Source organism: Camelus dromedarius, chromosome 22 (assembly GCF_036321535.1).
Source record: "Camelus dromedarius isolate mCamDro1 chromosome 22, mCamDro1.pat, whole genome shotgun sequence".
NCBI lineage: Eukaryota > Metazoa > Chordata > Mammalia > Artiodactyla > Camelidae > Camelus > Camelus dromedarius.
The window spans coordinates 20401056-20414791 of record NC_087457.1 but is presented as its reverse complement, the minus strand read 5'-3'; the positions used below and the strand labels follow the sequence as shown (position 1 = coordinate 20414791).

General features: G+C 35.7%; 1 long non-coding RNA gene across 2 annotated transcripts in view; it reads right to left on the bottom strand.

Annotated features, from left to right (window-relative positions):
- Positions 1-13736, bottom strand: part of LOC116149164 (uncharacterized) — a 121695-nt gene that overhangs the window by 85089 nt on the left and 22870 nt on the right. The gene's annotated exons all lie outside the window — the stretch shown is intronic.

Below are 13736 nucleotides of genomic sequence, written 5' to 3'. Positions count from 1 at the left end.
TTCTGAAAGCCTTGTAAATAGGAGGGAGAATTAAAGTTGAAATGTAACAAGTAGGGCAGGGCAGGGGTAAACCCAGAGCCTCACACGATACCACCTTATAATTCAATTCTGTTCCAGTTGCCAGCTGTCAGCACTCACTCTCAGTGAGCCGTAATTCTCAGCTTCTTAAGGGAATCATGCAAGTGACTGACACCAAAAGGAAAAACAGAGGCCATTATCCATGCTGTTCAAGTGCAATAAGCACGTGATGTTTTCCTTAGAGTAAGGCTGAGCAGCACGTGGCCACGTTCAAGAGCTTTTAAAAATATGGCCTTCGGACCTAGAATAACTTTTACAACCTGAGTGTGAACACATGGTGTCACAAACTCATCTGATAAAATGTAATGCCACTAAAACATTATTTTACATTCTAATTAGTTAATATTTTATGATGAAATGCAGTTTGAATTTTTCTTATGAGATTATCCTAGTTCAAAAATATAGTCTAAAATTATTCAACAGAGGTGACCAAAGCTTAAAATATGCTTCTTCTTCACCTTCCAACTGTTCTGGCCCTCATTTAAGCTTTCTCTCATTTTTTAAAAAATAAGTTAATTATACTTTTTATCACAGAAATTTAATGCAATTGCATCTAAAACTCTGATTTAAAATATTAATAGGCATTAATAACAAGCCCATATACTAAATATTCTACAAATTGAAAAGGAAGAATATAAGAAATTTTTCTCTTATTCACTGAGTACCAAAATATTCAGGTCCAAAACCAATGGTCATGATGAATGCTTTCAAGCATACTCTGAATAAGTCATAAAACTATTTAGTAGTCTCTTATTTTTAAGTTCCTCCATATTTTCAACCAGATTAATGATGGTGAGCATGCTAATAAAATCTAGTAATAATTTTGTAAGATTCAGCATCAATATGTTTGAAATCAGTGGTTTCAGCATAGTTTCTATAGGTCACAAACATAGTGGCCAATGACAAAAGGTGTTCTCTTCTGTAAGAAGTTTACTAAATATGATATTTTGAGCTCAGACCAAAACATAAGTACTCAAATCATGTTAATCCATGGCTCACCTAGGCAAACATTATATGTACGAAGCCTTCATTGGGAAGAAATGCATATGCTAATTATGAACATTTATGGAACCATGCCCACATTTAATTTTTCTTGTCAATTATAAACTGATTATTACTACTGGTAAATTTCTTTATAATTACCACATCCACAGTGTTCCTGTTCCAAACATTTCTCAGTTGACTCTTTTGGCCAATTATCTCAAAGGCTCCCCATTAAAATACTTGCTTTACCAAATCAGTAATTTTTAATTTGCAAGTGTTTATCTTTTTTAATGGAAATCTACCCATCCATACAGGTTTCCCTCCAGAATATAATGGTCTGTAAATGTGTTAATTACTTACTTGTAGGAGTACCAAATACAGCAAATAAAAAATATTGTGTGGGACATACTTATACTAAAAAAATTATTGTTTATCTGAAGTTCAAGTTTAAATGAGCATTCTATATTTTATCTGTCAACCCTACATACCTGATCATTTTTATGAACAATGAGTACAGACTTCCGTTTCAGAGTTCCCAGCGATTTTTATCAAAGGAATCACCAAATTATAAATCCCTGTACTTTCAATTCCTGCAACTGTCCCTGGAAGAGTTAGGCCAGAGAGATCTCACACATAGAAGCCTGAGTAGAAAGACTTCTCCCTTCTTCAAAAGAGGGACAAATTACATTGTTCCCCCTAGCTTTTCCCTTGATCAGAGTTCTGTTCCTCACAGATTTGATTGGTTCTTTTTTCCCAGGTGTTATGGACTAAAAGCTGACGTCCCTACAAAATTCATATGTTGAAATCTGTACCCTCAATGTGATGGTATTTGGAGGCAGGGCTTTTAGGAGACAATTAGGGTTAGATAAAGTCATGAAGGACGCTTAGATGAGATTAGTGCCCTTTAAGAGGCGGAGACCAAGGCTCTCTCTCTGCTTTCAGCTATGTGAGGACACAGTAGCAAAGGGCTGTCAGTAAACCAAGAAGAGGGCCTTTACCAAGGACTCCATCATGCTGGCACCCTGATCTCAGAATCCCAGCCTCCAGAACCGTGAGAAATCAATGCTTATTATTTAAGCCACTCAGTCTATGGTATTATGTTACAGCAGCTTAAACTAAGACACCAGACTTAATAGGAAATACACTTTTTTCCCCAATGTCTGTGATAATATCTTGAAGAGTTCTTATCAAGTTCTCCCTCAAATATCCTAAGGAGATCATATTTATATAATTCTACCACATGCTCATTTGTTACAGACCCCTTTTCAGAGCATTCAGGCATTTCCCACTTCCCTGGTTAGGGGGAAGAGGGGTAGAATAATCTATTAATGTCACTGTCAGAAAGAGAAAAATGAGGAGTAAGGTAAAATAAATTCCAATAGCCTATTTTCCAGAAGTATATTTGAAAACGTACCTTTTTGTAGCAAAAGAAAAAGCAGGGGAATAAGTGTGGCTAACCTACTAGGAATTTACTTAACTATGTGTAAGCCACGAATCTTACTGAATGTATATTCATCACTATGTAATATATGTCCATCTTATGCCATATAGATCCAAAGCTGTGTGCGTGTGCATGTGTTGCATCTTTGTGTGTGTGTGTTTGTGTCTGCATGTGCTTGCATATGAATTCTATGAACCTGTCCGTGGTGTATAAATGCTGCCTGAAAATGGTGTATTTATGAGTAAATGAATTTGTACATACATACACAGACAGTCTCTTTAAATTCCTACAACAATCAGTATTTGGGCCCTTCAATTTAACAATTATTTATGCATTATTTACACTTTGAAATTGGTATATGTAAGTAAATTTAAATTCTAACCTCCTTAGTAACCTGACACATCATTAGTCAAAGAGACAAATGAATCCACTAAGGTAAAGACGAGAGAAACAAAATGAAAATCAGGGGCCAGCTAGGAACTGGATGCCGAAAGAGATTTGGCAAGGTAGAAAACTCAACTTCATGAGACAGGTGTAGAGCTGGGCATGCAGTACCCAGATACCAGAATAACAGAAATGGAGATGCCAAATGCAAATTAGCAAGTAGGAGACTAAAAGTTCATGGACAAATTTGACATCACCACCAGCCAGAACTATAAAATGATAAGGCAGGACCTAGTATAGGCCTGTAAATGATAGATACTCACTCATGAGAACGATCACTAGTCATCATAGAAAATTAATATTTTAATTTAGGTCTAGTGTCCACATTTCTACCAGCCTTAAAGATACTACTCTTCTACACAGTAATTTATTCTTCTTTAGATTTCACCGAACCTGGTGCAATGCTATTGACTGGACTAATATTAATATCTGAGTTCTCACTATATGCCATTTCTACAGGTTATGTTCAAGGCCAGCTGCAATTTATACTGCAACAATAATTCACATAAAAATTTTAATGCATTAGCTCTGTGCTTTGTCTAAAATACAAAGGCTAGTAGAACAGTAAGTAGAAAGTAAAAAATTATGTGACCCAAACACATATCCATAACCAACAATAGATGTGAAAGTACATATGTGTTTATCTAGTTTGGTTCATCTCTATATATTACTCTGATAATTGTTAACATTACAAGAAAGAAAAATGACAATATTTTATGACATATTGAGAAACTTTATGAAAACATTTGGTTTCCCCAGACAAAATCTGATGAACGTTGGTTAATTCAGCTATTTCACAGGGCTGGAAATGTGCATAAATGTTCAAAAATAAAACCGAAATAAACATTGATGTGATGCTGTCTAGCTCGGGATATATTTCAGACCAACAATAATATTCTTGCTATTCTTAATTTGATGCTGGTTTTTAATTATTGGTTGAATTTCAAAACATAAAAATCCTGAAATTAGAAGAAGTTTGAGGTACTAAGAATTGGTTATTTGACATCCACATGAAAACTGGCTTAATTTGGCAACAGAATGCCATCAACTGCACACTAAATGATGATGGCCCTCACAAGTCCCATACAGCACTCCCCATTTTAAGAGGAAGCATCTGCTCCCTTTAAGAGGTAGGGAAGCTTTTGGAGCTTTTCCATATACCTATATATATCAATTTAGATATGTTATAAATATGTTTATATTCTTAATTGGGGCTAGTTCGGTTATATAGATCATTTAGGACATAGAGAAAGTTTAGGATAATGGTCAAAATTTCCTTCCAGATAAGGGATATATCACCTTTATGAGTCCTAGATTGAATGATTTTTTTTTTTTAGATTTTAACCCATAATGATCAAGTCACAGTATGATTTGTCATTTAAAAACGATGAAGTTTCATAAAATTTTGGCCAAAATCAAAGTCGAAGGTCAGGGTAGGAATAGCAATCAATAATATCACAGTACAAGAAAAAAATCTTTAGACAGCTAATACAAATAATGCTAGTGGATATTATTGAGGGTTCACTGAGTGTCAGGTAGTGAGCTTAGCACTTCATAGAAGAGTTTATTTAAATCCAATGGGTATTGATAGCTCCACTGTGGATGTGGGGAAATCATGGTTAAAGGATATTAACTAATTTACTTTGTCACAAACTAGCACGTGGTAAAGCTTAGACCAAACTGAGGTCAGAGACTCGAGAAGCCTGTATTCTTGAGCATTAAATATTATCAATTGGCTACTGAACATGTGTGTTATATCTTGCTTCATAGTATTTCTTCTTCCCATCTATTATAGTCATCCAATGTGCCCATTTTCTTAAGTAACTTAAAAGATGTTTAAAGACTGAGTCATTTCACCCTCTTCTGGATGAGATGAGAAAACTAGCAAGGCCCATCTGTCATTCATACAATTTTTCTCTAAAACCACTTGTGATACTGGGTAATAATCCCCAGATGGAAGTCATTAAAGTTTAATTTGTATGCATATGTGACATCTTGCTTTTCAAAATCTTTTTGACTTTACTCTTTCCATTACTGAAACTAATTGATATATATATGAGAAATAACTAATTAAAATGAGTGTAAAGCAGTTTTCTCAAATATAAAACATGCTATAAAATGCTAATAAAACCATAAAAATATATGGAGAAATCTGTCAATTACAAAATTAACTTCAGATGGGAAAGCAAATACCATTTATCCTTTACAATGTCCAAATAAATGACTTGTTTGACAGCTAACTGCCTTACTGCATAATATTAATAAAATCTCAAAAATAATAGTTGTCCTTCTTTCATAATACCCACAGAATAAAATTTCGAAGATGATAATTAGTTACAAATTAAATTGGGAAAAAAACTCTAAATAGCTGTTTGCTGGGACCATATCTTGGTTATAATTAAATAATTGTAAATCACTAGTTGGTAAATCCTACCAGAGTGAGTTTCTTGTCTTCATGAGCGATTTAGGCTGGGTGCTAGGGAAGGAAGAGAATGCCTTTTGGAGGAGAGATCCGTTTATCTGTGGAGGTAGACACAGTGAGTAAATCGGGCAGGACTGAGGCTGCCAGAGGATTCTGGCTGTAAGGAATCATTGGAGACACAGGTTGGCAACTGCTCTTAAATGCAAAGACCCACAGGTAACACGTGTAGACACAAAAGAATAAAGATTCTGTCTTGCTTGGTTTGTGTACATCCCGTGAAAGAAAAGATTAGAAAAGAAAGCCCTTGAATGTATCAGTATTTTAACTAGAATTAAGTCAAGCTATTTTCTGTATTTGTGAACTTTGTATAATTGTATTATTATTTTTTTAATTCGGGGCTTTTCTGGTGTTGATGACCATCTAGATAGATTTCATTTATTTCTTTACCTAGCCATTTATTCCTTTTTTCTAACAAATATCTATTGAATGTACATTATGTGCCAAACAAATAATATCTTTATTATCCCCTGAAGATAAACCATCTTCTCCATGGTTCTTGCTCCTATGGAGTTGATCACCAAATGTGGAACACAAATAATGATGTGAATATAACTTTGATGAGTTCAAGGATAGGGCGCTGTACAACTATGAACTGGAAATTCTGACCCAGACTGAAAATCACCTTTTAATAAGTGCAAGATTCAGAAATCAGGAAGATACCTATGCCTTGCAGTGTGTGGAACACAGGGGGAGTTCCTGGACCATGGAGAGTACAACTTAGGAGAAGAAATTTTCCAAGTGATCCTAAGGACATATGTTACCCCTAGGGACATAAGTATGACCACAATTTCTTCTTGCTTCCTTGTCCTATAGATAAGATTCCTAGCTGGAAGAAAGTAACATTTGATTATAAAAAGTGAACTTCATTCCTCGCAGTATTAGGAAAACAGGATAAAACTAATATTGTTGAGGGAAGAATAGCATTATTGTATTATCCTTGAGACCATGGGTCCCTAGTTTTTCTTTGAGAAGGGACTACACATTTTTTTTTTTATTGCTTATCATCATTCCAAATGAGTATATAGTGCAGTTTGCTGACAATAATGTCCCAGGGATAAAGAGACAGACTGGAACACAAGAGAAAAGTAAAATTTCTGAGTAGAACTGGTCAGGAACAAAACAGTCACCTAGGTTTTTCTCCTCACTGAAAGGCCAGGAAATCAGGAGAAGGATGTGGCTGAAACAGAAGAATGTCGTAGTAACTATCACAGAGTTTTAGACCCTCTCTTAGGAGAATTTTGTTAGTGTTGAGATCAATAGCCAAGTTTCTTAATAGGATAAATGTTATTTTATATTGCTTTGCAAGGCCGCTATACCTATTTGTTTTTCAGGTCCAGATCAAATCTGGGATTATAGTACAATATCCTAAACCCTGAAATTGCTTCACCAAATTTTTTTTTTTAATTTTATGAATAAGCAGACATTAAGGAGGGTCCAAACAGTGCTAAATAATCTTCATCAACGTTTGTTAGGAACTAATGAATCAGTACAATTGGGGGTCCTGGGAAATAGGAATACATAAGTAATTCAAAGACAAAAGTTCAATGCCATTTAACTTTCTTTGTGGTTCTTTAGCATCGTGACTATAAGAAATGGTTCATCAGAAATGGTTTCCTTCAGGTCAGCACATAAAAAGGAGAAAATATACAATATAGGGTAATAGGTGGAACCCATTAGAGGGTTATTATCAATGAAAGCCTTAGCTTTTCATTAAGCCTTAACCTAATGAAAACCCAAGAGAAAATTAAAGACAGAAGAAAATACTGAAATACTGAAAATTCTGTTGCTTTACAGATTAGAAGAAAAATTTGCTTTAGATTTTTCTGAGCTTCAGACAGAAAAATAAAGATATTGCCAAGACTTTTCCTAGTTATTTATATACCAATTAAGTATTTTCTTCATAAACTGTACCAATGTGGGAGTAACTTCTGCCAAATGACCTCAGTTTTGGTGCCACCACAGCAATAGCAGCCAGGCACTCCAGCTGCCCACTCCCCAGCCAGCTCCAGACTTGCCTGGGCATAGAGTTCCTTGAGACTTTAAAAGTGCAAATAAAGAGGTATGGAACTATGAAGACTCCAGGGCTCACTCTGCTCAGTTCCACAGTGGCCATCTTCCATAGGGAGTTTTCTTTCACTTTTTTGAGAGCTTTTTAGCTCTCAAAAACTGAATTCAGGAGCATCAGTGAAAGACATCTGGCAAACTCAACTCCATTCCAGCTGCTTTCCTCCAAGAACAAGACATCTTGAAGACGATCTACCCTAAGTACCAAAGACTGTCATCAAATTCGTGTTTCACTGCCCTCTCTTCCTATGTAAAGCGGAACCAAATTCTTATCATGGTACAGAAATAAGTAAGTATCTGGGGTTAGTCTTTAAGCACCTAATCACAGGTAAGTATAGATCCTCATCCCCACCTCTCCGGCTGATGGACTCTGGATCTGGGGAATCTGGACTTTCATGAACAAATCTTTTCTCTGTGTTTACAGGTTGTCATCATTGAAGTAAGAGCCATAAGCAGTCATTCCTGCCCAAATCCAAATTCCTCTTCAATAAAATAAATATTTATTATCCATTTCCTATATATGTATGAGGCTTTGTATAAGCAAAAAAAAAACTTTACACTAAAATAATGATAACGACAATATTTCTTGAGTGCATATCATGTGTCAAGACCCAGATCAAGCAATAGATTAATTATTTAATCCTCAGAACACAATGAGGTGGGTACTTTTATTTTCTCAATTCTGAAAAGGCAGTTAGAGAAGTAAGGAGAGGTATTCTATTTCAGCTTAAGATGCTATACATTTTAAACTGCACCATTAATTTTATACATCAATAAGGAAAGAAAAAGTCAATAAACCATAAAATATAATCTATTATTTCACGCATCATAATTAATAACGTGGTAAAATGTGGAAAATGTTCATCTCATATTCGATGAGATAAAGTAGCTTGTTCAAGGTTAAATATCAAGGGGGACTAAGGCTGCAGAAGTCGCAAAAGGAAAGTACAAGACAATACAAAGGACTAGCACTGGAGAAAGTGGGCTGCCTTCCAAAACAGATGCCCAGATCAGGAATTTATCTTCCAGGTTTACCACAATCTTGGTCCAGTATCTGCCATAATAATTCAAAAATTTTATTTTATTGATGTTCCAGAGTTGATTGGCAAGTAAATGCTGATTTATGTAACCTAAAGTCACAAGCAGCTTTCTAGAAAGTCAATTTATTAATTTGTCATGAAAAATCTACCTACCAAGACATTCTAATTGAGTGAGCCTGACCAGTTTATTTTTCCCCGTAAGTTATATAGGAAGACAAGTTTTCAAGAAGTTGCTTGCTGAGCAAGTGTTACAGGCTAAATTGTGTCCCATTTCTCGAATCATATGTTGAAGACCTAACTCCCAGCACCTATGAATGCAGCTGTATTTGGACATGAAGCCTTTAAAGAGGTAATTAAGTTAAAATGAGACCTTAGGTTGGGTCCTAATCCAATCTGACTGGTGTCCTTATATAAAGAGGAATGGACACACAGAGAGACACCAGGGATGTGAGGACATAGAGGAAAAAATATAAAAGGGAGAAGTTGGCCATCTGCAAGTCAAGGAGAGAGGTCTCAGAAGAAACCAAACCAGCTATCAACTTGGTTTTGAATCTCTAGACTCCAGAACTGTAAGAAAATAAATTTCTTTTGTTTGAGTTGCTCAGTCTGTGATATTTTCACAGCCCTAGCAAACCAACACAGAGAGAAAAAAGGAAAAATGTAATTAGCTATATAAATCAAAATTTTAATGAACTCAAGCTGTAAGAGTTTGAGACATTTTTCCAGTGAGGATCTACCTGGCCCCCATACCAAAGATGGGACTCATCTCAGTGGAAAGACAGAGAGCTTATACTGTCAGAAGGTATCTGAATGGGCTTTAAACTAGAATTCCTTGTTGGTGTTTGCTGAAGGCTAAGCATGTACTCTGCAGCTACATTCACCCCAATTTGTGAAAACTTCTAAGAAACTTTAGTTAAAGGGAGTTTGCATGTTTCTGATGATCCACTATGTCTGGATATCCAGTATTTACTCTCAGATACCATTTTTACTTTTATGATTCATTGCTTACATCCAAAAACAATCTATAAAAAAAGGATGGCTGTAAATCAACATCAAATAAGTCTCATAAAATCAAAGCACTCCATAAAGTTTTCAGAGAGGCAAAGTCTTCAGAAGATTCAGAAAAAGATTCCTAGAAAATGGTCTTGAAGAATGGGTTAGAGTTTAATAGAATGAAGATTTAGAGGCAAGTTATTTTAAAGTGGAAGAAACTTCATAAAACAGAAAGAAAAGTTTTGACTATAATGATGTAACCGAGCACAGCCTTCCTGAATGAACTTGTGTAAGGAAGAGAGACATGGGAACCAGGTTTGAAGTGGAAGACATACCATATGGGCCACTGAACAGCAGGGTAAGAAAATGTCACATGTTTCAGAAGATAATAAAGCAAACGGTGGTACATCCATTCTGTGAAACACTTCTCAGTATGAAAAAGAAAGAAATTACTGTTATACACTACAACTTGGAAGAATGTCAGACATTATGATGAGTGAAAGAAGCCAGTCCAAATTCATTGCATATTGTAGGATTCCTTTATATGACATTCATATGTCATCATATGACATTTATATGACATTCTTTCATATGTGAAGACATAATTGCAAGCTTTGGACAGAAAACAGATCAGCAGTTCTTAGGAGTTAGAAATGGTAGAAGGGTGGGACTACAAAGAGATGGAAAAAGGGATTTTTAGGGGGTCATGAAACTTTTCTGAATCCCGATTATGGATTTTACATAAATCTATACATATACATTACATTATTTAGAACTGTATGCTAAAAGGAAAATCTATTGCTGATATTTTAAAAAAATAAAATTATTAAAAATTATGAATTAAGATAGTAACTTCCATAAAAGAAAGAAAAAATGGATGTGAATACAGTATTTAAAAATAATTTACTAGATTAAACTAATAGTTTAGCCTAAAGGAAGAGGGAGAAAGAAAGAATCAAGATTATTCAGAGGTCTAAGCCTAGGCCAAAGGGTAAGTATTTCTGGTAATGTGGTGATGTTAGGTTAAAAAAAAAAATGAACTCAAAGAAAGGATTTCATTAAATACAAGGAAAAGGATAATTTTGGACCTAACATATCCACCTGCCAGAAAATGCTCTGGAGATCACCAATCAGTTGAAAATATGGATCTGGAATGTAAAAGAGAATTTTAAAAGAAAAGTGAAGTTAAAGACATAGATTGCAAAGTCCAGCTGCTTAGAAGTGCTAATTGCAATAACAGTCATAGAAAAGGTCACACTTAACAAGAACCATAAATCAACATGATGAAGAAATCTTGGAGGTGCCAACTTTATGAGGGAGAAGGAGAGGTAGTAATGAATCCTCTGAAAGCACCAGCCCTGCACGTGTTCTTCTCACATGTCTTAGGATATTCCTTTGGCATTAAGTTTTAGTTTAATATTTTTTTGAAACTAGTATGTGCTCACTTTAACCAACTGTATACAAATTTGAGCATTTACCCAATACATGTACACATCACATCCACAATGTACAAGACAGTGCTGGATGATACCATCGTATTATTTATTCCCTGGAGACAGGCCTAGATTTTTATTAAACTCTAGGTGTCTAAACAGCACAAATTACCTAGGTTTTCTAGCTCCTAGCTCATTCTTGCGCTGAACTGAGGTTATAAATCGAGACGCTGAGTGTGGAGTGGAGATGCTTGGTGTAAAGTCTCATTGATTGGATTTTAGGCAGATGGAACTGTAAACTCCGTGACTACAAAACTATATTTTTCTCAGAAAATGTGCCCTAAACTTCACTAACATTTCATTACTTGTGTTGTAAATAATCTCTAAAAGCTCCTCTATTCTCATGATATGAATCTTTACCAGAAAACCAGCATCTTATTTTCTTATTTCTCCATTGCTGCAGTGCTAGTTATAGTGCGCCATGCTGGCTACAAAGTCAGGTTCAATTACCCAGTCAGACCCATGCAATTTCCAAGAATCTACCCATGTTGTAAGTGATCTGAACATTTAAGAAAGGATTTAGTTTTCACACTGATCCCTTCTTTTTTGTATGAATCCTTAGAAACAACTGAGGAAAACCCTTCTCCTGAGCTGTGATCGAAGTCTCTGAAACTGTATGTTGGAGGTGACTTTAAGATAGAGAAAGTGACAGAGAACCATTTTAGAGACAAACCACTGTATTTGTGCTTACAAAACACGACAAATTTTGTAAAATGGAGTCTTGGTTAACTAGAAGTGCTCTAAAACAGAAGGAAAACAAACTGGTTGTTTTTCTTAAAGTAGCATATACGAAAGTATTCAAAGGATGACAGAAAGGTAATGAATAGATTCCCGTATCAACTGCCCTTTCCCTCTTTAAAAAGAACTGCTGGATACTAAAGATTGGCTTATATACACATTCTTCTAATTGAGGAGTTTAGAAATCAAAGCAAAACAAGAAAGAACACAATTTTCAGATTCCTTTGAGTCAAGGGTTCTGGCAGGCAGATTAGATCTGCCAATCATACGCATGGGTATGAAATTTGGAAGGTAAGACTGAGGCAGAAGCTACCCTCCTGTCACGTTTTATCTGATTCTTTTTGGAAACATGTAGGGGAAACTCTACAGCACTGAAGAAGCATCCTTTCCTAACCCTGCACCGCCCAATACACTGTCTCTAGCCCCATGTGGTTACTGAGCATTTCAAATGTAGCTTGTCCAAATTAAGATGTTCTCTAAGTATAAAATACACAGTGGATTTTGAAGTCTTTGTAACAACAGCAAAAAAAAAAAAAGTATTCCACGAATTCTTATATGGATTATATTTTGAAGTGCTTCTATTTTCAATTTTGGTTAAATAAAAAGAAACATTTTCATTGTACTTTCTGTTTCATTGTACTTTCTTCGAAAATTAGGCTACTAGAAAATTTGACATTACAAATGCTTTTCTTATTATATGTCTGTTAAACTGCCCTGCTCCAGCTTCCTGTGTGTGGAAAGAAAGTTAAGGGGTAAAGCAGTGATGTGGCTTTTCTGTCCATCCCTCCAAGCCCTGACTGGGATATTGGATACTGGCAGCTATGGATGTTGCTTCTCTAGCTCTGGGGCTATTCAGAGGCCACGGGAATGGGTTCCTGCTTCTGGCTTAGTTCCGGTAGCAACCTCAGAAGTGGCTTTTCTCATGCATCAAGCCTGTATTTCTCCAGAAGTCATCCCTAGATTAGAATCCTTACCTGTAGTCCTTCCTCCTATTTTGTAAAACGCCACTTCTCTATATTTCTGATTTCTTCTTGTTCAAAATTCTTAGTGTATTTTCTGATTTCTAAACAGGAACTTGACTTATAAAAAGCAGAATAGCTTAAATAGTAGGAGTAATTTCAGCAATGGAACTCCTTTAGTTTAATTTTGTTTATGCTTCTGAGAAAAAAAAAATCGATCCTAATGACAAACCTTGTGAAGCTGCAAGAATGTCCCGTCTGTGATACTGGGGAAGGTGTATCCATTCTTCTTACCTGAACATAGCACTTATCATACCTGTATTGGCATATTCTAAACCAGGCATCAGCCTTGAAAACCGTCCGAATGATTTTAAAAGATACTTTCAGATAACTATAACACTGTTTAAAAAAAAAAAGTTTAAAGAGAAGACTACAATAAAGGAAGAAGAAATGAGGTGGGCTCCGTCTGAGACCATAAACCATTCCCTGATCAAATCTGATTTCCATGACAAGGGCTTACAAAATTACTTGCCATTTTTCTCATTTTCAGCATATCTTAAGGGCATCAAAATGGTAACCTCCCTTCCTGTGTTCCTGTGTTCCTTTTGTAAGAGCGATTTATTAATCTGCCTGGTTATCACTGGGATCATTCTATTTTGTATAGACGTGATTGCCTGTTTCCTATACAGGCTTCTCCATGCAGCGCTAGTGGGCATTCAGCAATGATACCACAGCCTCAGAAAATTGCTTCCCTCACCAGTGTGTCTCTCCAGGTTGCTTCTGCAGTCGGAACAAATGCACATGTTATCCCCAGCCATGCAAGGTTCTAGATGTAAATTAAGAAAGCACCAGCCTCTACCTGCCACCCTGAGGAATTTCAGGAATTGTTTAAAGCCAAAGGCAGTACAAGGATCATTTGGCCACACACACTCCATACACACACACACACTCACACATACACTCACACAAACACTAGGGTATATTCCTTTAAGGTAAGTTTATTTTTTACCTATCTGATTT